At 42.2% G+C, this 25,037-nt stretch overlaps 2 long non-coding RNA genes across 3 annotated transcripts in view; one reads left to right on the top strand and one right to left on the bottom strand.

Moving 5' to 3' along the window:
- The window catches only part of LOC308484962, a 44,694-nt gene extending 38,160 nt beyond the window's left edge, over positions 1-6,534 (top strand). The window contains exons 5-6 of one of the 2 annotated variants that reach the window (XR_013990239.1): positions 576-697; positions 6,136-6,534. This is a non-coding gene — a long non-coding RNA (uncharacterized lncRNA). The remainder of the gene's footprint in view (positions 1-575; positions 698-6,135) is intronic. The other variant, XR_013990238.1, reaches the window with a different exon arrangement.
- Positions 1-25,037, bottom strand: part of LOC308485005 — an 804,356-nt gene that overhangs the window by 115,922 nt on the left and 663,397 nt on the right. The gene's annotated exons all lie outside the window — the stretch shown is intronic.

Raw genomic sequence — 25,037 nt, 5'->3', positions numbered from 1 at the left:
TCATTCCAGTTTAGTCCCCATCTTTTCTGATGAGTTCTACAAAGGCAAAACTGAGACTAAGTAAGAGGATGTATGGAAGAAGGCAGGCGGGGGGGGGGGGGACTCAGCTTGGCGGTGCCGTTTCCCATTCACTCTAATGGACCAGAAGAGACATGTGAAATGGACACTGAGAAATGTTTGTCTGAAAACCCCTACACATGTGCCACCTGATAAAGAACCTTCACTTTTGGTGAAATGCAGCAATCGCTTAGATGAGTCCAACTCACACCTCCTGAAATATTGCTATACAGTGGTACCTTGGTTTGCAGATGTCTTGGTTCGCATACGTTTTGGATTACAAACACGTCAAACCCAGAAGTGTGTGTCCCGGTTTGCAACCTTTTTTTTTTTTATTACAACCCATTGTTTTTTATTACGAATAATTTATTTTTGGAGGCCCCATTGGCAAAAGTGCACCTTGGGTTACAACCTGTTTTGGTTTACAAACGGACCTCTGGAACGGATTATAGTTGTAAACCAAGATACCACTGTATTTAAAATTAAAATTGCTATAACTACCCTTTGATTTATTGCAGAAGTATTTGCCTGAACAGGACCCACCAAAATATGCTTCAATTTCAGGGGAGTGTGTGTGTGTGTGAAAGAGAGAGAGACAGACAGACACTCAGACAGACAGACAGACCTACTGGAAACAAAGGTAAAACATGGGTGGCGCTGTAGTCTAAGCCTCTGAGCCTCCTGGGTTTGCTGATAAGAAGGTCGGCGGTTCGAATCCCCGTGATAGAGTGAGCTCCCATTGCTCTGTCCCAGCTCCTGCCAACCTAGCAGTTCGAAAGCACGCCAGTGCAAGTAGATAAATAGGTACAGTATTTTTCGCACCATAGGACGCACCGGACAATAGGATGCACCTTGTTTTAGAGGGGGGAGAACAAGAAAAAAAAAATTCTCCCCCTCTCTGCCCAGCACCCCTTCAGTGAAGCGGCAGGAGGCGCTGCGCAGAGAGAGGGAGAATTTCCCCCCTCTTGTTTTCCCACTCTAAAACAAGGTGCCGTTCAGGCGGCTACCTTGGAAGCCTGGAGAGCGAGAGGGGTCAGTGCACACCGACCCCTCTTGCTCTCCAGGCTTCAGGTTCCTTTCGACCTGCTCTTTGGGGTTGGCGGGGGGAAGCTCATCACCAGCCCCAAAGAGCAGGTCAGGGAGCAGCGGAAAGGCGCAGCGGAGAGGCTGCTGCCATAGTCGCACGTCACTTCTCCAGCTGGGAGAGGGTCGCGGAGCTATGGCTTCTTTAGCCCCGCACACGCTCTCCCAGCTGAAGAGGTGGCGCGCGGCTAAAGAGGCTCCTGCCATAGCCGCGCGTCACCTCTCCAGCTGGGAGAGGGTCACGGGGGGCTGCTTTAGCCCCACGCGTGCTCTCCCAGCTGGAGAGGTGACGCGCGGCTAAAGAGGCTCCTGCCATAGCCGCGCGTCACCTCTCCAGCCGGGAGAGGGTCGCGGGGCTATGGCATCTTCGCTCCATAGGACGCACACACATTTCCCCTTCATTTTTGAAGGGGAAAAAGTGCGTCCTATAGTGCGAAAAATACGGTACCTCTGTAGTGGGAAGGGAAATGGCGTTTCCGTGTGCTGCTCTGGTTCACCCGAAGCAGCTTAGTCATGCTGGCCACATGACCCGGAAAGCTGTCTGTGGACAAATGCCGGCTCCCTCGGCCTGAAAGCGAGATGAGTTCTGCAACCCCATAGTCGCCTTTGACTGGACTTAACCGTCCAGGGGGCCTTTACCTTTTACCTTACTGGAAACGTTTTGTTAATGTCAGTGAACTTCCTTTGTTTCCCCTTGAAATTCTAGAACTCTTTCTCCTAAATAGGGTCTACCAATTTCACCTCAAATTTCACTTTAGGAGAAAGCTGGTGGCAACTCTGTTTGAAAAGAACAAATAAAATTCTTTCTTTGAAGCATGCAGGGGAACACTGGCGAGTGAAAACTGCAAGTAGTTCCAGGCAAGTTCAATTATATAATCCTAGTTTAGGCACTATTGAACATCCCTGTATTCTGAACCCTGTAAATTATTACAGAACAGCACACATTTTTCTCTCTCTTTGAAGCAGTAAACATCCATTACATGCTGACGACAGTATACAAATATGCCACTGATCCCTGGGTCCTTGATAGGATGCCAGCCTCTCAGTATCACTATTTGCATAAACAGCTGGAGTTTTCCTGGACCTCTTTCTGTCATATAGCTGGATGCCTTCCTGACTGTTTGTACTTCATCATATCTCAAATGAGCCTGTGTGTTTATGATCTCTCTGACAACTTCATATATGCAGGAACGGATAAAGTCCCCAGTCACGTTTAATTTAAGCAGGTTTAGAAATAAATTAAGTGGAATGGTGAATCGGAACCACCAGGGCAGACTTTGCATTTTCCGGGAAAGACCTACATGGGTAGAAAATTGAAATTTGATGAAATTTTGTGGCAGATGACTAGCACCTGATGTTGAAAGCAGGTGGAATGATGATGGGGGAAGAAAGGAAGAGGGGGATTTTTAAAATTCTTGCTGTCTGGACAGGAGCTCAGGGGAATTTGGGAATGGGTGATACAGAAAAACAAGCATCAAGATTACCTCTCACAGTTGTTCCTGCCACAGTGCCATGTTGCTCTATCACACCCTATCTTGCCTCTCTCAGTTCCACTGAACTGGGGGGGGGGCAAGTATGGGACAAATCCCAAACATACATCCCCTCAGCAGTCTTCTATGAAACATGTGAAATAGTGGTTTGGGCTGAGCTCAAAAAACTCACGCGCTTAAATTCCCACGCTTAGGGCTAGTGACTGGGAGTGGCCCCAGACTAGTGACTGGGAGTGGCCGCGAGACCATATAACACCAGTCCTGAAAGACCTACATTGGCTCCCAGTACATTTCCGATCACAATTCAAAGTGTTGGTGCTGACCTAAACAGCTTCGGCCCCGTATACCAGAAGGAGCGTCTCCACCCCCATTGTTTAGCCTGGACACTGAGGTCCAACTTCAAGGGCCTTCTGGTGGTTCCCTCATTGCAAGGAGTGAGGTTACAGGGAACCAGGCAGAGGGCCTTCTCGGTGGTGGCGCCCCATCCTGTAGAACGACCTCCCATCAGATGTCAAGGAAATAAACAACTATCTGACTTTTAGAAAACATCTGAAGGCAGCGCAGTTTAGGGAAGTTTTTAATGTTTGATTTTTTTGTGCTTTTAATTCTGTTGGGAGCTGCCCAGAGTGGCTAGGGAAACCCAGCCAGATGGGCGGGGTATAAATAATAAATAAATTGTTGTTGTTGTTGTTGTTGTTGTTGTTGTTGTTGTTGTTATACTTTTTCTTTGCTTTATATCAACAATGGGAAACTTGTGATCCACCAGGTGTTGCTGAATCCAACTAGGGATCTTGAAGAATTTATTTGTTTCAGCACTCTCCTTGCTGAACTTCAAGTGCATGACAAAGCAACTCTTTAAAAAATAATAATTAATAATTTATTTACAACATAGTCCACAACAACTCATACATACAAACAAACCCACCACCATTGACAATTTCATTATCAAAATTAAACTCCTATTCCCTTACATGAAGAAAACAAACATCAAAATAGAAGACTTCCTTCATCCTGTAAGTGGCCTCCTTATTTACTTCTTGTATACTGTTTCTTTTGTATGTGATTATTACAATTTTTCCTAGTTATGACTTAAAAAACCACAAAGTCTCCTGTAGAAATTAATCGAAACAAGTCCAGGTATATATTTTGGGGCACTGTTTGGTAAAGTATTCTCTGTATTTTCCTTATTCTTTTTGAAATTCTTGTCTGGGTTGTCCGCTAATTGCCTCTGTTAATCTGGCCAGTTCAGTATAATATAATAATTTATCCTGCCATTCCTTTTTTGTTGGCACAAATTCTTTTTTCCAATTTCTGGTAATTAAGGTCCTCACCCTGCCTGTGGCATAAAGGAATGTTTTCCGATCTTCCTTTGCTATACCTGTGTCTGTTATTCCCAATAGGAAAGCTTCTGTATTTTTCACAAAGTTATAATTAAACATTTTTTTAAAGTTCATCATATACTATATCCCAGAAGCTTTTGATTTTTTCACAGGTCCACCAGATATGTATGAGCAACTCTTATTCCAGTAGGCATTTTCAGGTACAGTGGTACCTCGGATTACATACGCTTCAGGTTACATACGCTTCAGGTTACAGACTCTGCTAACCCAGAAATAGTGCTTCAGGTTAAGAACTTTGCTTCAGGATGAGAACAGAAATCGTACTCCGGTGGCGCAGCAGAAACAGGAGGCCCCATTAGCTAAAGTGGTGCTTCAGGTTAAGAACAGTTTCAGGTTAAGTACAGACCTCCGGAACAAATTAAGTACTTAACCTGAGGTACCACTGTAATGTCCAGGCTTCTGTTTGGTTTTATGACTACTTTTTATTGTTTTATTCTCCGTAGCCTTATGAGATACCTTCAGAAGTGGAAAAGAATAAAGAGTAAACCCTACACAAATTTAGAGTGAAGTCCCTAAGACTGTTGGATGGCACTTTGTATGCCTTCTTCAAGCAGCTCCTGTACGCAAGAGGGGCTGTGTAGCAAATATAGCTCTGTCCTTCAACCATGCTGTCTAAGGTGGTTGCCTCATTCTGCCTAATGGTAAAGGTAAAGGGACCCCTGACCATTAGGTCCAGTCGTGGCCGGCTCTGGGGTTGCGGCGCTCATCTCAATTGGCCGAGGGAGCTGGCATACAGCTTCCAGGTCATGTGGCCAGCATGACTAAGCCACTTCTGGCAAACCAGAGCAGCACACGAAAATGCCGTTTACCTTCCCGCTGGAGCGGTACCTATTTATCTACTTGCACTGACGTGCTTTCGAACTGCGAGGTTGGCAGGAGCAGGGACTGAGCAATGGGAGTTCACCCCGTTGCGGGGATTCGAACCACTGACCTTCTGATCGGCAAGTCCTAGGCTCTGTGGTTTAACCCACAGCGCCACCCGTGTCCCTCTGCCTAATGGTAGAGCTGGCCTTAGTGATGCTACATATTAATCTGGGGCAGAACAGCAAATCAGGCCAGTTCCTATCATAATTTGTAATTCCTGAAGCATCCCAACCTAGGAGTGTTTCAGAGGCAGCATAGACCCCACCCCACCCCACCCCCACATTGCTTGGCCCTACTTTTCACAGTAGCCCACTCTATTGCAGATTAAGTCTGATGACTTCTGGCAGCATGCTCATAGCTTGAGGGCAACATTTTCTCTTCTCTTTTGTCATTCCTGACCAACACATCCTTTTTGGGGGACAGCTTTCCTGTTCTGTGCCTCTCTGCTTGCGTTTGTCATGCGTTTGATTTCCGTGCTGTTTTTGCTCCATGCATTGTGCAACGTTTTGTGTCTCCCTAAGGCAGTGAAGCTCCAGCAGATTTGTCTAATTTGTTTTGTTGAGCATGTCCCCCACACTCCCTCCGCTCACCCACGCCTTCCTTTTGGATATGCTCACACAATCATCAAAAACAGCAGTTTAAATTCTAGGGTTGTTGTTTTTTATGTTGGCTTTGTAACTTTGGGCTATAGTAAGTGCTTCTTGCTGGCTGGACGTCAGATGATGCTGGCATTACTGTTTTGTTGAATTATTGCTATACTCAACCTTACACAATCCAGCAGGAATTATTGGTGGAGTCACTCTGTTTTCCTTATGCCAGGCATGGAGAAAACCTGTTTGAGAGTGAATAGTTTGGAACTGCAGAGGAAGGGATGTGGCTGGCAAAGACAAACAGCAGAGAGCCTTAAAGAGCCTTAAGTTAGTGTGCATTCAGTCTTGGGGAATATTGTATTCGTTTTCCTGATTATAATGCTAATACAGCGGAACCTCGGTTGTCAAACGTAATCTGTTCCAGAAGTCTGTTCAACTTCCGAAACATTCGACAACTGAGGCGCAATTGCCGGTGGGAAAATTCCTTTAACAAAATGGAGAAACACGCCTCGGAAGCTGTGAGGCGCTTTCGAAAATGGAAGCATTCACTTCCGGGTTATTGGCATTTGGGTTCCAAATTGTTTGGCTTCTGAAGCGTTCGACAACTGAGGTTCCACTATAATCCTCTCCAATTTTGTTTCCACATGGCAGTACCTGAAACTGTGGCTTTTTGACTCATATACCAGCATATGTTACCTTAAATTTCAATCACCTCAGTGGACATGATATGACACAACAATGATTATCATCGGACAATGATGGGACTCCCTCACCCTTTCTGCACATGATACCCCCTTAAAACATTTGTTTCTTCCAAAGTCTCTCAATAAATTTGGGATAAGTAACATCTAGGGATGCCCCTTGTACATTGACTTGGTAGATCTGACAAAGACTTTTGACCTTGTCAGCCCCAAAGAACTCTTTACACTGTTCAACAAGATAGTTAATTTTGTTAACTGTTTCTTAACTGTTTTAATTGTTATGCTTTTAAATTGTTTGTCTGTTGTATTTTTAATTGAGGATGTTTTAATGTCGCAATGGATTTATTATTGTGCATTTTAATTCTGCATTGATTTTATAGTTGTAAACCACTTAGAAGTCATTTTGGCATATAAACTTTATATAAAAGAATACTTCAAAGCCATGAAGGCATAATGAATACCAGTTGCTCAGTAACAACTGTATCCTGCTTCTGGAGTTTCTGCCAGAGAAACTGGGTTGGCTACCACAGAAAACAGGCTACTGGGTTACTCTGCCTTTAGTCTGACTCAGTAGAGCTCTTTTTATTACTTATATTATTCTCTCCCCAAGCCTTAAATTCCACTAAATACAACAGAACAGCCCAGAAGGTAAAGAAATTATGTGTTCTCCTGAAGGTTATTAATCAAGATGTCCTCTAGCTCAACAACACCATACTGGACATCCTTTCTCTCAAAATCCTGCCAATCTCGTCTGACTCCTTTAATTATCCAGAGATCCAGGCTTGCACAATTTACTGTTATTTTTGTGCAATAAATGTCATTTTGCATTTAGACAAATAAAGATTAAATGTAAAGGATCAATGAATGTTAATATCATTGGAGTAGAGGACTGCTTAGATTGCTGTAATTAGTTTAGAGTTATTGCTTTATTGGGAGGGAGAGAAAAAAACACACTCACCATTTCTGAAAATTTTAATGACTCATGCCTATTCCCTGAGTGGCTTCACATAAATGATGCCTTGTCTTTTCTCATTCACATTAATGACAGCAGCAAACCCAATCTGCCCCGGTACCTGGAAAAAATGCACAACCGTATTGTGGGAAAGTAATGGTGTCAATACTTCCCCAGTCTCTCAAGCCACGATTCTCAAACTGTGTGCTTTGAAACAGCTCTGAAACATGAAGCCACTGTATTGAATTCAGCCTGTACTCTGTGCTCCTCAAAGTGGGAAACCAGAGTGCACAGAAACACCATTTAGCTTCCCGCCACAGCAGTACCTGTTTATCTCCTTGCACTGGCGTGCTTTTGAACTACTAGGTTGGCAGGAGCTGGGACAGAGCAACAGGAGCTCATCTCATCGCACGGATTCGAACTGCTGACCATCTGATCAGCAAACCCAAGAGGCTGATGATCATCATTCAACATTTTTATTTTGTGTACCGTCTTTCTATCTTACAATACTCAAGGCGGTTTACAAGCTGAAGAAACAAAAAAATATACATTTTATAACAATCTAATGCAATACAAAAATGTGATAATAAAACGTAACTTTAAAATAAGTAACCTATATCAAAAAAGTATCATTCAACAATCCTTAGAATAGTATTAAATAATAAGAATAACATACAAAAGTTAAACAGAAATCCACTCAGCAGTTATAATAAATAATTTCTAAACTATAATCCATAAAACAATAGCAAGCCACGGTACATAAAATAATACAATACAAATTGAGAAGCAGAGACTAGAGGGTGGGGCAAGGCAGGTGAAAAGAGGCCTTGCCTGATGGAGTCTCTCCCCTCACAGTTCTTCCTCCAGGACCAGCTCCCTTATGAGGACTCCTAAGGCTGGAGGGTGGGGCAAGGCTGGTGGAAAGAGGCCTTGCCTGAGGGAGTGGTTTAGACCACAGCATCGCCTGTGTTTCTGTTATGGTGTCCCATTGTGCCAGAAGTGGTTTAGTCATGCTGGCCACATGACCTGGAAAGCTGTCTGTGGACCAACGCCAGCTCCCTCAGCCTGAAAGCGAGACGAGTGCCGCAACCCCATGGTCGCCTTTGACTGGACTTAACCATCCAGGAATCCTTTACCTTTTTTTTACCTAGTGGGAAAGCTTCATGCAAGCTTGGCCTCTATGCTAATACTGCAAGTGGTTTCTAGGGATCAGCAGATCTCCCTCATTGTGTAACTTTATTATTCTATGGACTAACTGTGGCCAGGATTATGTTCTTGCAAAATTTCAAGTTATTGATGACATTTTTTGAAAACAACAACAAACTAATTACCAGATTTCAGCATGCATGCTTTCTGCATCTTTCTTCCATCCATACTTTCCTACCTACACATGACCAAGGGGGGTTGTGTCCAATTTTAGTCTCTCAGAGTAGAACTATTGAAAGTAATGGGCATGACTAACTTAGGTCCATTGTTATTCATGGATCTACTCTGAATTGGAGACAACCCAATATGTTCACCAAGGACACTGTCCCTTCAGAAGTATTGGCCTACATCAACCATCTCTTTTAAAATAAAAATAAAAATGGAGGCCACTCTTTTTTCACCTACAGTGCATCTGAAAAAGTATCACATTGGAGGCAGTTTATAAAAGACTTATATGCTGCAATTTTGATGCTTTTGCCATATTTTATTATCTTGTGTTTCATTGATACACTGCTCTGAGATTTTTTGAACAATAAAATGCAGATGATGAAGATGGCATTCAATAATAATACTTTATTACCCTTCACACTAAGGTCCCATGGCAGGCTACAATAATTAAAACACAACACAATATTAAAAACAATTTAAAAGCAATTTAAAAGTACAGAAATAAGGTGATTTCATTCATGTGTGTGTGTGTATCTTTTTAACAGAGACACAAAATGTACACAGCTTTTTAAAAACGAAATTGGTAGGTCAAATAAAAGTTACATGAAGATTCAGTGAATAGACTGGAGTTTACTGCTGCTTGCCTAACTTTCTGTCACATCTGTGTAAATTAACTTTATCTTCCACTGGCCGCAATGCAAAATTCCAATAAAGTATTAATAAAAAAGGAAAGGTCATATGTAGATATCAGAGATTTCAAAATGAACCAGAAAAATGTGCTGATTTGAATTAACTAAAAAGATTCATTGCACTGCTTGATCTGACTTGTAGTCGTGTGCAGGATGCTTTTTTATCTCCAGAAATATTCAGAGGAACAGCCCTCCAAGAATGGCAGGTATGAAGCAACATGTGCAGGTATTCTTCTAAGAAATTTCTGTGGGATGAGCCAGCCAAGCTGCTGTCACGTAACACTGTTTTATCCAATGAGTGAAGTCAGAACTGTGGTTGCTAAGTGAGTTGTTTGGACATGAGGCAACAGGAATCCCTGGGATCATAAGAGCTTCTGTTTTCTCCTCCCATTTAGTGCGTTTTTTACAGTTCTGTTTTATTTCCCAAAAGTCCTTGGAATCTCCATACCCTTCCTTTCCACCAAGTCATAATAATAATAATAATAATAATAATAATAATAATAGTAGTAGTAGTAATTTATTTCTACCCCGCCCATATTTCTGTCCTGTGGTTGGCTCATCTAAGATCAGGTATTCATTGGAATATGTTTTCTGCAAATACTCCTACACAAGAAGTGTGGATAGACGTTAAATAATCCCCTCCCCAAATGGCAAATACAAAATATGATTAAAGTCTAACACTTACTGGGTCCAGGAATTTAGGGAAGTCTGGCAGGCCCAATCATATAACATTGTATAGGATCTCTTGGTTCCAGTACTACAGTGTGAACTGAACTCATCTCGCTTTATTGGCCAAGGGAGCCGGCGTACAGCTTCCGGGTCATGTGGACAGCATGACTAAGCTGCTTCTGGCGAACCAGAGCAACAAACGGAAACACCATTTACCTTCCCGCCGGAACAGTACCTATTTATCTACTTGCACTTTGTGCTTTCGAACTGCTAGGTTGGCAGGAGCAGGGACTGAGCAACGGGAGCTCACCCCGTTACGGGGATTCGAACCACCGACCTTCTGATCGGCAAATCCTAGGCTCTGTGGTTTAACCCACAGCGCCACCTGCGTCCCTAAAATGGGGGAGAGGAGGGTAATAGCTCAGTTGGTAGAACATGAGACTCTTAATCTCTGGGTCATGCATTCACGCCCCACCTTGGGCAAAAAGATTTCTGCATTGCAGGGGCTTGGACCAGATGACCCTCGTGGTCCCTTCTACAATTCTACCACTCTATGATACATCCCAGGAGCTCAAGGAAGTGTACATTACCCTCCTTCATTTTGTCTTTGCAATAGCCCTGTGAGGTAAGCTAAGCTAATTTAACATATGAACATAAACAGCAGAACTAGCCAGTAAAGTGTGTGTGCATGCTGTGACGTTAACATATGAGAGTGCTGGAGATGAAATAGTTAAACAGGTTACCCAATCAGGACCCAGGGGGGTGGAGTCAGAGGGACTATAAAACCAGCTCTGGGAGGGGCAAAGGGAGGAGTTCATTGGGTGGTTGGTTGGAGTGGGAGTGAATTGGGATAGAGTTTGTGGGTAGGTTGAGTTAGTGTAGTGAAATAAGCTGAGTCAGGAACAGTTAGGGGCTAGGAAGACAAGTAAATATCAGAGAGGTGGTTGATTTTAACATTTGATTGGGAGCCGCCCAGAGTGGCTGGGGAAACTCAGCCAGATGTGCGGGGTATAAATAATAATTTTATTATTATTATTATTATTATTATTATTATTATTATTATTTAGTGAGTGAGAGCAAGTAGTGGAAGTTATAGGTCTCGATAGGTACCCCATCATTGTAATTGACTGATACCGTTTATGAAAACATACGCTTGTTAAACTGCAATAAATAAACAAAAGTTTATGTTCCAATTTAACCCTGACTGGACTCAGTATTGTACCAGGTAGGGCCTGGGAGGTGGCAGGGAGAAATAAAGTGGTGGCACAGGGATCAATAGACAGTGAAACATCCGGGGACCCTGTGTGATTGCCACACATGCATGCATTTTGGGAGCTCATACTGGAACCAGGAAATCCTGTTGGCATCCCTGTACAGCGCTGAAACAAAACATTACCGTTACAAGCTCATTTTAATCTAGTGTGCATGCTGTTTGGAAAATACAAAATGAGCATCATGTTTAAATATAGCTTCATAGAGATGAAGGTAATAAAATAGCATCTTGTTTGATGTAATGTTTTAATATCTTTATCCATTTAAACGTTCCCAATGTACTCTTAATTATCCTAAAGACTATATTATCCAAATACCCATGGATCCCTATTTTCATGACTTTCCTGCATCTCCTCAAAAAAGCATATTCAGAGTTTAAGATGAAACTCTGCCAATATTCAAATATGACAGCTCTGCATTTATTTAGGCTGCAATTCTAATCAGGCTTACACTGAATTGAATGCAACTGACATCTACGTAAACAAGAACATGACTGTGCTCTCAAAAGCTGGTTTAAGTTAAAATTGTCCTTTAGTAACAAATTGAAAATAAAAAGAAATGGAGAACTCTTTGATTTCTGTGAATTATCCTGAAGTTTCTCCTGAACAGAAATCCTCAGAGTTGCCATGAATTTTCACTTTAGATGATACTTGTGATTTCCCGCAGGTCATATTCTTGCACACAGAGTGGAGTGTTTCTTATCTAGTCCAAAGTTCTCAACCGAACATCCGATACAGTTGAGATCCAGAAGATAACAAAACCTGTATCCTCTGTAGATTTCAAGCAGAGATGTGCTGGAACTAGGGATGTACATTTGGTTTGGGTGAATCCTTAACTGAATAAAGCCACACTGGTGGATTTGAGGTAGGTCCAAATAGAAATGGATGCCCCCCCCCCAAGGAGTTCAAATTGAACTGGGCATTTCCAAAAGCTTTGGGACCTATTTGGTCATTCAAAGGAACTCAGAGACACAATGTGTCTGCAAAAATGGATACCACCCCGCCGGCAGTAAAACATCATTAGGAATTAGAGGGAGGGGAGGGAGTACAGTTTTGTTACTGACACATCTAGTTTCCATCCAGGAATTAACCAACCCTCTTCTTTCTACTTTCAGTCACAGTGCTTTTGTGAGCAATGCAGAAAATATCTATCTGACTGAAATCTATCAGGTGACATTACCTCAGAAATTGACTGTAAAATCAAGTTCTTCCGTTTTTTAAATGGTTGTTGTTATTTAGTCGTTTAGTCGTGTCCGACTCTTTGTGACCCCATGGACCAGAGCACGCCAAGCACTTCTGTCTTCCACCGCCTCCCGCAGTTTAGTCAAACTCATGCTGGCAGCTTCAAGAACTGTCCAACCATCTCACCCTCTGTTGTCCCCCTCTCCTTGTGCCCTCAGTCTTTCTCAGCATCAGGGTCTTTTCTAGGGAGTCTTCTCTTCTCATGAGGTGGCCAAAGTATTGGAGCCTCAGCTTCACGATATGTCCTTCCAGTGAGCACTGGGCTAATTTCCTTAAGAATGGATGCGTTTGATCTTCTTGCAGTCCATGGGACTCTCAAGAGTCTCCTCCAGCACCATAATTCAAAAGCATCAATTCTTCGGTGATCAGCCTTCTTTATGGTCCAGCTCTCACTTCCATACATCACTACTGGGAAAACCATAGCTTTAACTATGCGGACCTTTGTTGGCAAGGTGATGTCTCTGCTTTTTAAGATGCTGATTTAAATGTTAGTTCACCTTAAAAAATATTTATATATCAAAATTTAAAGGTTATTTTTTGAAACCTGTACTCATTTGTCTGAAATTGGGCACATATCAGCTACTCAGGATGATATATTTCACCTGCAAATTTCATCCAATTCTGTTGAAAGTTAAAGATGTTATAGCCATGTTTTCATTTCCCTCTTGTAAGCCAATGGGGAGATACAGAAACCATCAGGCTTTCTGAAGAGAGGGTCTGATTCTGACCTGTGTATGTCCTCTGAAGCAGTCTAGGCAAAAGAACCACTTTCCAAAGTGCCAAAACTGGATTCAGACTAAATATTGTCTTCAGCGCACATACCTTAAGCAAAATAAAAGCTTTAAAAAATTACTTACCAAAATAATTCCGCCCCCTTTCCTCAAAATACCTTAGATATTTTACCCAAACAGAAGCCTTAACATTGATTGTAAAATTTCACTTTGGATGAAATTTGGAAGTTTTTATTTTTAAATAGCTTATATTTATGTTGATGCACTTCTGTTCCAGTGAAATATAACACTGATTGAATGTTTTATTCAATCTTCCCACTTCTATTTTTCTTTCCAACTTTTTGGCATTTTTAATTAAGCTCTCTTGAAAGTAAAGAAAGGCTTTTCCAGCAGGTGGGGGGGATGCCACAGCTTTAGTTCAAAGGAAACAGTAGCCTTAATTTTGTTTTAACCTTTAGGACAATTAGCTTTTGGCAACTAAGCAAATTTGAAGCTTTGAACAGCACAAATCAGACCTATTTAAAGGGTAATTATCTACAAAAAGGGTTTTCAAAGCTAACTCCCCCCCCCCCACTCCTGAAAACGAATATGTTACAGATTTACTTTTCCTACTTTATTCATTTATGTCTGTTTTTTGAATCCAGCAGTGACCAGGACACTGAGTTAAACAAATTGCTCGCTGAGAGTTCTTCTTGATGCCCTGACAACCAATGCATGCTTGGTACATTTTAACGATGGAGAAGTATGAAATCTGTTGGATAGTTATATTCTGATCCTCACAGTAGTCCAAGACCCACAGGTCAGGATAGGACGTCCATATTTTCATCGGAGAAATGTTGGAGGGTGTGCTTTCATATAGGACTTCACAAAGCTTGAATTTCTCATGCATCCTTGCAATGCTGCTTCCAGCAAAATAAGTGAGAAGACAATAGTTGCATTGGATGGGGCTTCTCATCCACTGGCAGGAGATCTGAAACTACTGCCCCTTCCTCTCCAAAACAGGTCCTAACATCAGAGAGGCCTATGTGGGGAGGAGGGGAGAGGGGGGAAGAGACAGAATAAATTAAAGTGAAGAAAGAAATGCTAGCCACTTCTCCCTTCCAACCATTAAGATAAGAGAAGACACAGATCCAGCAGCAGAAGAAGACTTCTCAAGCTAAGAAGAGCCAGGCTGGATCAGGGCAAAGACTCATCTACACCAGCATCCTGTTTTCACAGTAGCCAACCAGATGCCTATGGAACCCTCAAAGTGGTCCTGACCATATCAAAACACTCCACACTTATGAGCAGCTGGTGCTCAGAGGAATACTGCCTCCAACAGTGGAGGTAGAAGGAAGTAACTGAGACCAATGAACAATCCAGAACTGGTACCCTATATAAAGGTCAAGGAGGACCACCTGATCTCATCTCATCTATTGCTGGTTCAGAGGATTCATGGTTTGTTGGCCCAGTATACCTGAAGGAGCGTCTCCACCCCCATCGTTCTGCCTGGACGCTGAGGTCCAGCGCCGAGGGCCTTCTGGCGGTTCCCTCATTTGCGAGAAGCAAAGCTACAGGGAACCAGGCAGAGGGCCTTCTCGGTAGTGGCGCCCGCCCTGTGGAACGCCCTCCCATCAGATGTCAGAGAGATAAACAACTACCTGACATTCAGAAGACATATTAAGGCAGCCCTGTTCAGGGAAGTTTTTAATGTATGACATATTAGTGTATTTTTGGTCCTTGTGGAAGCCTCCCAGAGTGGCTGGGGAAACCCAGCCAGATGGGCGGGGTACAAAAAAAAATATTATTATTATTATGATCTCCTCCATCGTTCAGCCCAGACACTGATATCCAGCTCTGTGGGCCTTCTGGTGGTTCCCTCACTGCAAGAAATGAAGCTACAGGGGACAAGGATGAGGGCCTTCTCAGTAGTGGCACCCATCCTGTGGAACACCGTACCATTAGATGTCAAGGAGATGAGTAACAATATAACCTTTATTAGACATCTGAAGGCTGTGTAGGGAAGCTTTTTTAATGTGGAATGTTTTTGTATATGTTGGAAGTGTCTCAGAGCACTGTGGCAACCCAGTCAGATGGCTGGGGTACAAACAAACAAACAAACAAACAAACAAACAAATAATAATATCTCCCTGCAGTCAGAACTGGAGGGTGATGGCGCACTACTTGATAAAACTGCCTGATAAAACTCCACGTCCAATTATGAGGATGACTACAAGTACAGTGGTATCTCGGGTTAAGAACTTAATTCATTCCGGAGGTCTGTTCTTAACCTGAAAAAGTTCTTAACCTGAGGTACCACTTTAGCCAATGGGGCCTCCTGCTGCTGCCGTGCCACCACTGAACGATTTCTGTTCTCATCCTGAAGCAAAGTTCTTAACCCGAGGTACTATTTCTGGGTTAGTGGAGTCTGTAACCTGAAGCATCTGTAACCCGAGGTACCACTGTAGTCCCAAAACGCACCTAAACTAACAGTTTCTCATTCACCTGCAGTTTGTGGAGCTGGGAAATTTCCACTGACGCCTTGCAGTTCCCTCTCCTTAGCCCCATGGGGGGAAATGTTTTCTTCTAATTGGTTTCCATTCATGCATCCAGTGAACTGGGCTCTCACAATAAGTGTCTTGATCATTATGGTGCCATTGCAAGGCTCTGTTGTTTTTGCTAATGGGAGCTGGCATGCTGAATCTTCCCAAAAATTCTTGTTAAACATTTCGTTCCCGTGGCTGCCCACATCGGTCCAGGTAAACTGTAACTAGCGCCATGTGTGCTCATCCCTTTAAATCTCCTGTTCCTTATGATTATGTTCCCTTCCCAAGGAGAAGTGGACTGGGAGGTGTGCCAAAGAAGTGCTAAGCCGAAACACAAACCCACAGACAATTAGCACAAACTGTCAATAGTTCACTCAGTGGTCAGCGGAGAGGGGAATACATGCTGGGCAGAAATCATAAATCTTGCAGAGCTTTACCCCATGGCTTCAAGTGTGCAGGCTCTTTTGCAACAGAAAAGGGATTTGGTCTCAGTCAGATCTCACAGCTGTTAAGGATGCTCTTGTAACAAGGATGAATAACTTTTATATTCTTGGTGCCTCCATGCACTTCTCCAAGGACTGGAACTGTGTAACCCAATAGCGGGTGCTTAGAATTTACAAAAAAAGTTGCCTGTGGTTAAGGCACTCATAGGTGTTCATTTATGTCCCACCATTTAAGAAAAATGTCCTCACAAGGTGGCATGTGGAAAGCATGAAAAATAAAAACAACAATTTCAGACAACAATTAAACACCTTTGAATGAGCATTTAAAGAGCACCCAATCACTGTGTTCTGCTGGAGAGGGCAACTGGCACTTACCATCCTACCAGGATGTCAGCATGGGGCCTTTCGTGTGGTGGCACCTATACATTGGAACTTGCTCCTATTGTGTATCAGACAAGCAATTTCTATCAGACACTGCCTGCTGAAGGAGCACCTATTTCAAAAAACCTTCTAAAAGCTTTATCACAGTTGACATCTGCCTTGGAAATGAATTGATGTGCTGTTTTAATTGTTGTGTAATATTTATGTGATTGTTTTAACTGCTTTTATATATGTATCTGCTTTATATAGTTTATTATATTGCAGATCGCTTTGGGGTTCCTTGTGGAAAGTGATTCATCAATGAAATGAAACAACAATGATGAAACAACAGCGAGTCCCAGCAAGTGATAACAACTAATAAAAAACAGATCCGATATTAACATGTGTTGAGAGTCCTTTAAACTAAGGTTACCAGATTTTTTTCCCAATAAATCCGGGGACGCTTTTCAACTTCAATGGATTTTGTATGGGGACTGATTTGTAAATCCAGGGACTGTCCCCGGGAAACAGGGACATCTGGTAACCTTACTTTAAACAAAACCATTAAGGAAAAGGGCTATACACACTTCCTTGGCGATCATAATCTATAGGTATGGGGGCAACACTGAAAGGCCCCTCTTTCTGGTACCCATCTTCTTACCCTCTGCTATACAGTTTCGCAAATATTATTAATATTGTGCAGTTTCAAGCGATTGGATGCATGTAAACGGATTCCTTTTGGAAATGAAGCATTGTCCAGACCCATGAAAATATTATTCAGATTTTACTAGTAGAACTCTTCAAAATAAAAAAAAAAAAACTGTTCAGCAATACCTGCTCACCCCCCTCCCAAGAGGTGGGTGAGGTTTGCAACACCACATGGGATTACCTGGTCTAGGTGCCACCCACCTTGCTACAGGGTGCTTGTCGCCCCGCCCCCATCTCAGTAGGACAATGGGCTGCCAGCCAGGGGAGGAGCGAGGGCCAAGAAAAAGGCTGACCCCCTTTGACCCAGACTCACTTGGCTTCGCGGGGGTCACTGGCCCTAGAGTGGTGGCATATATGTCAAACTCCTGGCTTGGGTGAAGTGGGAGGGCACTGTGTAAGTTCATGCTTTACAGTCCCCTCCTACTGCACCTGACTGCCCTGCGCATCCTCAGCCCCTGTTGGGTTGAGAGGGATATCTTCCAAGGCCTATGCCAAAGTTCCTACACCTGAATTTCAATAAAGTTGTGGCCTAATTTAAACCCAAATATTGTTGTCATGTCTCATTTCTGGGGGGGAGGATCTGGGGACTTGCAAACTGTTCCATGTCACCACAGCTTAACCAACTGGTGTTAAGATGCTTCATTGCAGTAGCACAAATAGATCGTTGGTAAACTGAAGCTAACAACCCAATCCTAACTGAGTTTACCCAGAAGAAATTCCTACTTAATCCATTGGTGCTTACTTCAAGCAAGGTTAGGATTGCATCAAAAGTCCACTGAATGACACTACATTCAAGTTGCTATAGCTTTGAAAGTTTGATTTGGATTATGCCTGTGGGTCTCTGTCAAGTCCATTGTTTCATATCTGTGGGATGGGAGTTCACTGTAGAAGGGTCTGCTGAAGTGGTCAGGCCAGATTCTTTTTAAAGGTAATGGGCCGAGCCAAGTCTGTTAGGCATACATTTACATGTCTAAAGTCTTGGTCAAGAACAGATAGAGACAACTGACTGAGGTGCACTATAAGGAAGGGGTAAGCCTGCTCCCCCCACTTACAAGAGGCCTTGCCATTTTGTAGGTAGAAGAACAATAGGCCAAGAGCTAGCCGTTGTTGTTTTTTTGGTCTGGTCTGAAGCTGGGACCTCGAAAAATGTAGAACCTGGGCACGCTTGCTGTGTTGAAATGAAAACTACGACTTTCGGGAGCCTTCTAAAAACTAGGGGAAGCAAGATCTGTTGGGGCACTAATGTTGTGAGCCCTTTCATACTGTGCTCAGGCTGCATATATATGTAAACAAAACAATATATCCTAAAGATGCTGCCATCTCCAGTGACCTTCATTCCGAGGAAACAGAATTCTGGGTAAGAGCTGGCACCCCTGGAGCCGCTCAGAAATTGGGGTGTGCACAACAGTATTAATCCCCCCACTGTCTACTGTAAATAGGGTTGCTATATTTCAAAAAGTAAAAACTAGGACATCCCAAAGTTGATGAGCTTTTTTTTTTTAGGAAGACCCCCCCAAATCGCGATATTTCACATTTTTTTGATTGACTTGCCTAAGATCCAGGACAAAAGTCAGCCCTACTTTAAAAGATGCCTTAAAGAATTTGCTACTATTTTTTCTAAAGGCCTAGTTTCTAAAAGTCTTGATGTGGTTTTGAATCTACATGCTTTACAATCTTTCCTCCCTTCCCCGCCCCCGTTGGCAAGCTTTCACAAAGGTTCAGTGCAGCGCTTTGTACAGTACAAGAAATCTTCAGATAATACCAGGACATTTTTGCCCATTTGCCCTTAGCAAACAAGTTATTGTGTTGCACAGCTGAGCTTGTGGTGACAATGACCACTGTATGGCAGGTGTTCTGTAATGCTGGAGAATAAAATCCCTATGGGGAAGCTGTGCATTCTCTTAAAATGTCACTACCTTCCTAGCAGTTCCAGCTTTTGCATGGTGATAAATATGGCGATTAGAGCTATTGAGTTGTGCATAAAATAACCCATTTCTAAGCTCAAATTAACCCTAGATTTGTTGGTGACAGAATAAATCTGAAATGTTCTTTCCCCTCAACAAGAACTGCGTCCTTTTGAAACTGGACATGTGCCACAGCTTAGAATAAAAAAAGTAAAAAGGAAAGAAATCAAAACAACAAAATCTATAGTTACTTACAAAGAGCAAGGAAAGCAATAATGAATTTCTCCTAAAGTATAATTACTAGGTGGGTGTGGGCATACTTACCTGGGCAAAGGGGTGAGTGGCTCCCCTTGTACCATTCAGAGATTTCCATATCTGGGCATCTTAGATTCTTAAGATCACTGCCGTCTTATTCTGATCACTTACACTTTTGCCACTTGAGCTAATGTACATATTTGATTATGTACTTTCATACCCCAACTGTATTGATATGCGGCATCTAGACTGGTGACTGAGAACACCTGCCAGGATAATACAACACTGGTCCTAAAGGATCTACACTGGCTCCTGGTATGTTTGTGAGCACAATTCAAAGTGTTGGCGCTGAGCTCTGAGGGCGTTTGGGTGGTTCCCTCACTGTAACAAATGAAGTTACAGGGCTTTCTCGGTAGTGGCCCCCATCCTGTGGAATGCCCTTCCATCAGATATCAAGCAGATAAACAACTATACAACTTTTAGAAAACATCTGAAGGCAGTTCTGTATCAGGAAGTTTAAAATATTTGGTGTTTTATTATGTTTTTATATGTGTTGGAAGCCACCCAGAGTGGCTGGGGCAACCCAGCCAGAAGCATGGGGTATAAATAATAAAAAACTATTATTATTATTACTATGCTGTTCGCCAACCATCAACTCTTCCTTTGTTAAGGAGATTGCTGGTTAATAGTTTTGAGTTGTCCACTGATCTCTTCCTTACGAAATGACCTAACTAAATGTGTTCTTCCCTTGAATATATCCTGTGTACCAGTGCACCTCCCTCCCAGGGTGTTGGGCACTGTTTGATCTATACATTTGCTGTGATAGTTTCTGTCATATTTCCCTACACTGTCTGTGGTTCTGCTCACTCATGAGGGGCTTCTCTGTAGAGGGTTGCCATATTTCAAAAAGTAAAAACCAGTACACCTCAAAAGTTGGGGTGAGCATATGTTGTCTCTAGGTCAGCCCAAAGCAGTGGCCTGATCTCCCCCCTCCCCAAACTGGAGACCCAGGCTGGATGGGGGGACAACTCTATTGAGCATCACCACACAACACAGTGTGCATTTCACGGTAGAGAGAGTAGGTGTAGGTGGGAATAATTTCATTAATGGTAGAAAGGTAAAGGGACCCCTGACCGTTAATTCAAGTCGCAGACAACTCTGGGGTTGTGCGCTCATCTCACTTTACTGGCCGAGGGAGCCGGTGTTTGTCTGCAAACAGCTTCTGGGTCATGTGGCCAGCATGACTAAGCCGCTTCTGGTGAACCAGAGCAGTGCACGGAAACGGCGTTTACCTTCCCGCTGGAGCGGTACCTATTTATCTACTGGTACTTTGACATGCTTTCAAATTGCTAGGTGGGCAGGAGCTGGGACCAAACAACGGGAGCTCACCCTGTCGTGGGGATTCGAACTGCCAACCTTCTGATCAGCAAGCCCTAGGCTCAGTGGTTTAGACCACAGCACCACCCGCATGCCAGTCATTAATTGTAGTGCATACAAAATATAGACGCTTTCTTTTAATTGAGACTGTGGCATGATGGATGAAGGACACAAAAGAAGAATAGGAAAATGTGTGCCTTGGCCGGAGTTGTCGTCTTGACAAAGCAGAACTTCCCCCTGTAGGTCTTTCTGCTTCCACATTCTGTGCCAGATTAAGAAGAATGTTACTTTTTCACATCTGATTTTCTCTGTTGCACATGTGCAGTTTACAGTGTTGGTGCTGATCACTATAATAGGTACACAGAAGGTGGTTTTCCTCCTTTTTAAAGGAGGAAAAAGAGAGAGAGAAGCAAGACGAGTTCTTTGCAGTACCAAGTAAACCAATGGCTATCTGGTTAAATGAAAACAAGGGAAGGCAGCACACTTAACCCAACCATGCCAGAGAAAGATAAGCAATTTCAAGTTGATTCTATGCCAGTCATTTCAATTAACCCATTAATAAGCTGTTGAGGTGGATTTATTTCAATCAACAGGGCCAGCTGTTTTTGTCACTACAGTTTTACCTTGGTTGTCAAACGCCTTGGTACTCGGACGTTTTGGATCCCAAACGGTGGAAACCTGGAAGTGAGTGTTCCAGTTTGCAAATGTTTTTTGGAAGCCGAACGTCTGACACGGCTTCTGATTGAGTGCAGGAAGCTCCTGCAGCCAATCGGAAGCTGTGCCTTGGTTTTTGAACCATTTCAGGAGTCAAACAGACTCCTGGAATGGATTAAATATGACAACCAAGGTACGACTGTAAAACTATTCTAAAGCGTGTTGCTAGAAAAGCATTTCAGATATCGGGGATGGGAGTATATTTATTTAGTTGTTAATTGTGTTTTATGGACTATAGATGGAGAAGGAGGGTGTTTTCAGTATTTTTTAAAGAGGCTTTAGCCTGCTGTGAACAATGTAGAGATTTGCTTGTGGTGACAAAGAAGGTTTTAAATAATAATAATAATAATAATAATAATAATAATAAATATTAGTTGCTCTTGTGCTGTGGAGTGCACTTTCTGCTGAAATACCAAAAGCCCACATCTGTACTGGTATCCCACCCTCTTTTGAATATGCATCTGTTTACAGGTGTTCCCTCGACCTCTTGACCTGAGTATCCTGTTTTAATTGCCATGTTATTTTGTTATTTTTAAAAATATATATATATATTCAAAATTAAAACAAAACATATTATCCCAAAGCTTACCATCCTTATTTCCCCCCCCCCCCCCATTTTTCCTGCCTCCCCCCACCCTCCCACACAAAACCCACCCACCCCCACCCCCCGACTTCCCTCAGTTCCAGTCTTTGGTTTATCTGAGAATGCTGTTTTCTGCATGTTACAAAGTTCTATAGATCGTCAAACTATTTAGGTGATTATTATCAATAAAAAGTTTGTGAATGTTTATTCAAAGCCAGCCAAGGAGTCCAGTTTGCTTTGTTGCAAAATTGCCATGTTATTTTAATAAGATAAAGATATCTTAATATCTTTAATAAAGATATCTTTATTAAGATATTTAATAAGATATTATTGTACGTTTTAAATACGGTCATTTATGTTTTAATGTTTTAATGGAATTCTTACATCGTTTATTTCAATTTAAAATTATTTTTGCCGCATATGTGCTGCTTGTGCACTAATTGAGTACAATGTACTCGCAAGACTTTCTAGGCAGTAGTCAACAAAATCTTTGTATTTATGTAAAGATGATGGGTATTATTAATTAATTAACTAACCTACACATCACCCCAAGACCCAAGCGCAGGTCACAACAATTTACAACAGTAAAAACAGTTTAAAAACAAACAAATTTAAATGGTTACCAGGCTTGAAGCTGCCAGTCTAGTTGGTATAAATTGGGGAAGGGGCATAATCTTGCTATTTGCCTCAGGCATCAAAATGCCTTGGGCTGCTCTAAAGCACATGTGCCACTTTTCATACGATGATGAAGGATATTTGGACTTGCACAGAAAAGAGTTTAACACGGGACTGTTCATTTGCTACAGGAGAGAAGCTGAAATGCAAATGTAAAATATGCAAATATGCATTTGTTCATTTATTAGCATTTGCTGTGAAGGCCCAAGTATAATGAAGTGTTATTGTGAAGTACCTGCATGTCTTTTGCTTCGGAATATATGGCACTGGTTTCTAAAAGGCATTAGCAGAAGAGGAAAATAAAATCTCCTGCCATTGTCTTTGTGTCTGTAGGTGGAGATATGAGACCATATTTCAATTATATATATAATTGCTTATACATAGGATACTCTTATTTCACCTTCTTGGATTCATCATCTAGAAAAGGAATTCAAATTGGAAATCATTTCTTTTAAAAATCATGTCAACCAGAACCTTCTGCGGTGACAAACAGATATTAGCAAAGACTTCTGGGCATGTGGACACTTAACTGAATATACTATGCGTGTGATATATTTCTTTAAAACAAAATGCTCAGGCACTTGCAATTACATAATGAGCATGTTAACTGGGGACACTGAGTCATGAAAAAGGAAAATAGATTTTAGGAAGGTAGCTCAAGGAAAGTAAATTTACCCAGTGTGTAAATTGTTTGAAAATTGGGTTCTGTTTCTGACTTGTGCAGATGTTGACGAACACAATGGGGTTTATGCTTGAGCAGTTTAAGGCCATTCGTTCATTCATTATTTTGTTTGTATGTAGCTTTTCCACGATCAATCAATCAAGCTCAAAGCACCTTATAACAAAGAAAAGAGGAATGATTGTCAAAAGCAAATAGTGCAAAAGCAGTTTCAAAATAGTATAATAAAATGGCACAATAACAAGTATAATAGCATAGATTTGCAAGACGGAAATGTTGTTGCTGTTTGGGCAACAAGATTACCTTAAGAATGTCCTGGCAATAGCAGCAATAACAAGGGAGCTGAATGTTCCATCTTCTTCGTATAAATTTCCCTCCCACGATGTTGCTTACAGTCCCTCTTACGTTGCGACTTGCAAGGCTTCTAAAGGCAACAGGTAGCAAAGTTGGAATCCCTTCTCCCATGATGTAATTCAGGCATGGGATCTGAAGTAAAATGGGTCATTGCGAAGTCCTATGCTATGTCATTCACTTCGCCAGTCCCAGCCAATATCCCACAGCCGCTGAAAACATTCGATCCTTATTATGCCGTTTCAGGTTTCTGCTAAATATGTTTCTGTACTTCTGCAAACCTTGGGGTTGTCCCATGCCTGTTCATGTGTGGATGGTGCCATTTTGGCTACATAAGCTGAATGTCCCAAATGAAAGGATGAGTTATGTGTAATAACACGGGGTAGCCAATGTGGTGTTATATGGGTATTGTTGGACTACAAGTCCCATCACCCTTGACTTTAGGCTGTGCTGGCCTGGGATTGGTTGGTTGGTTGGTTGGTTGGCTGGCTGGCATCCATCTGTCTCAGAGGACAATGAAGGAGTGTGCCTTCATGGGTGAAGTCAAACTGCTGGAGAGTTGCAGTGTCTGCTGTGGCAGTTGAGACTGATAGGGAAGAAACATGTTTTGTTGCAGCTGGGGCAGATGAAGGCATCTGGTTGTGCTGCTGCAGATGCACCACGACATTTATTCTCTCTGTGCTCCTCCCAGTGATCGTTTCTCCTCTGGTTACTGCTGTGGATACACGACCTGACTGACTGTCTCCAGGCACTGAGGTCCAACAACATCCAGAGGACACCATGTTAGCTGCTGCTGTTATAGAGAGTGAAGAGTTTTGTTTGATAAACCATTAGCTGATTTAAGCCATTTGTATACTGTCCTTTGCGCAAGCAACAGGGCAGTTGACAATGAAGATAAACCTGATAAAATAAATCAGATAAAAAAGAAGATTATAAATATACATAAAATCTGTAGAATAACACACAACCACAAAAGCATTATGTTATGTTATCTTGTCAGCCTTCTGGAGGGTGGGGTAGTTATTTGTCAATGTTACAGTCATAATGAATCTCTTATAATTCTAAGTGGGCTTTTCAGAAATAATTCAACAACACAGTTTTAGAAAGAAAGAAAGAAAGAAAGAGCACTTTCATTTATTTCAGTTAAACAAATCAGGGCCATGGAAGAAGGAGGTTAGAAGCGGCTTCTGCTTCTGATGACTCAATACTGCAGGTGCACGTTACCTTTTAAATCTGTAGGAGAAGAAAAATGATCATTTGAGTAGTAGCTCCGAGGCTCAAAAGGACCCTTGTCAGAATCCATTCAGAAAAGAGGCTTCGTTTAGAAATGGTGCTGTTTCTATTTAGCCT

The sequence above is a fragment of the Podarcis pityusensis genome, assembly GCF_964106645.2.
Source record: "Podarcis pityusensis genome assembly, chromosome: 9".
NCBI lineage: Eukaryota > Metazoa > Chordata > Lepidosauria > Squamata > Lacertidae > Podarcis > Podarcis pityusensis.
Note: the sequence above shows the minus strand (reverse complement) of the source record. Positions and strands in the feature narration are given on the sequence as shown.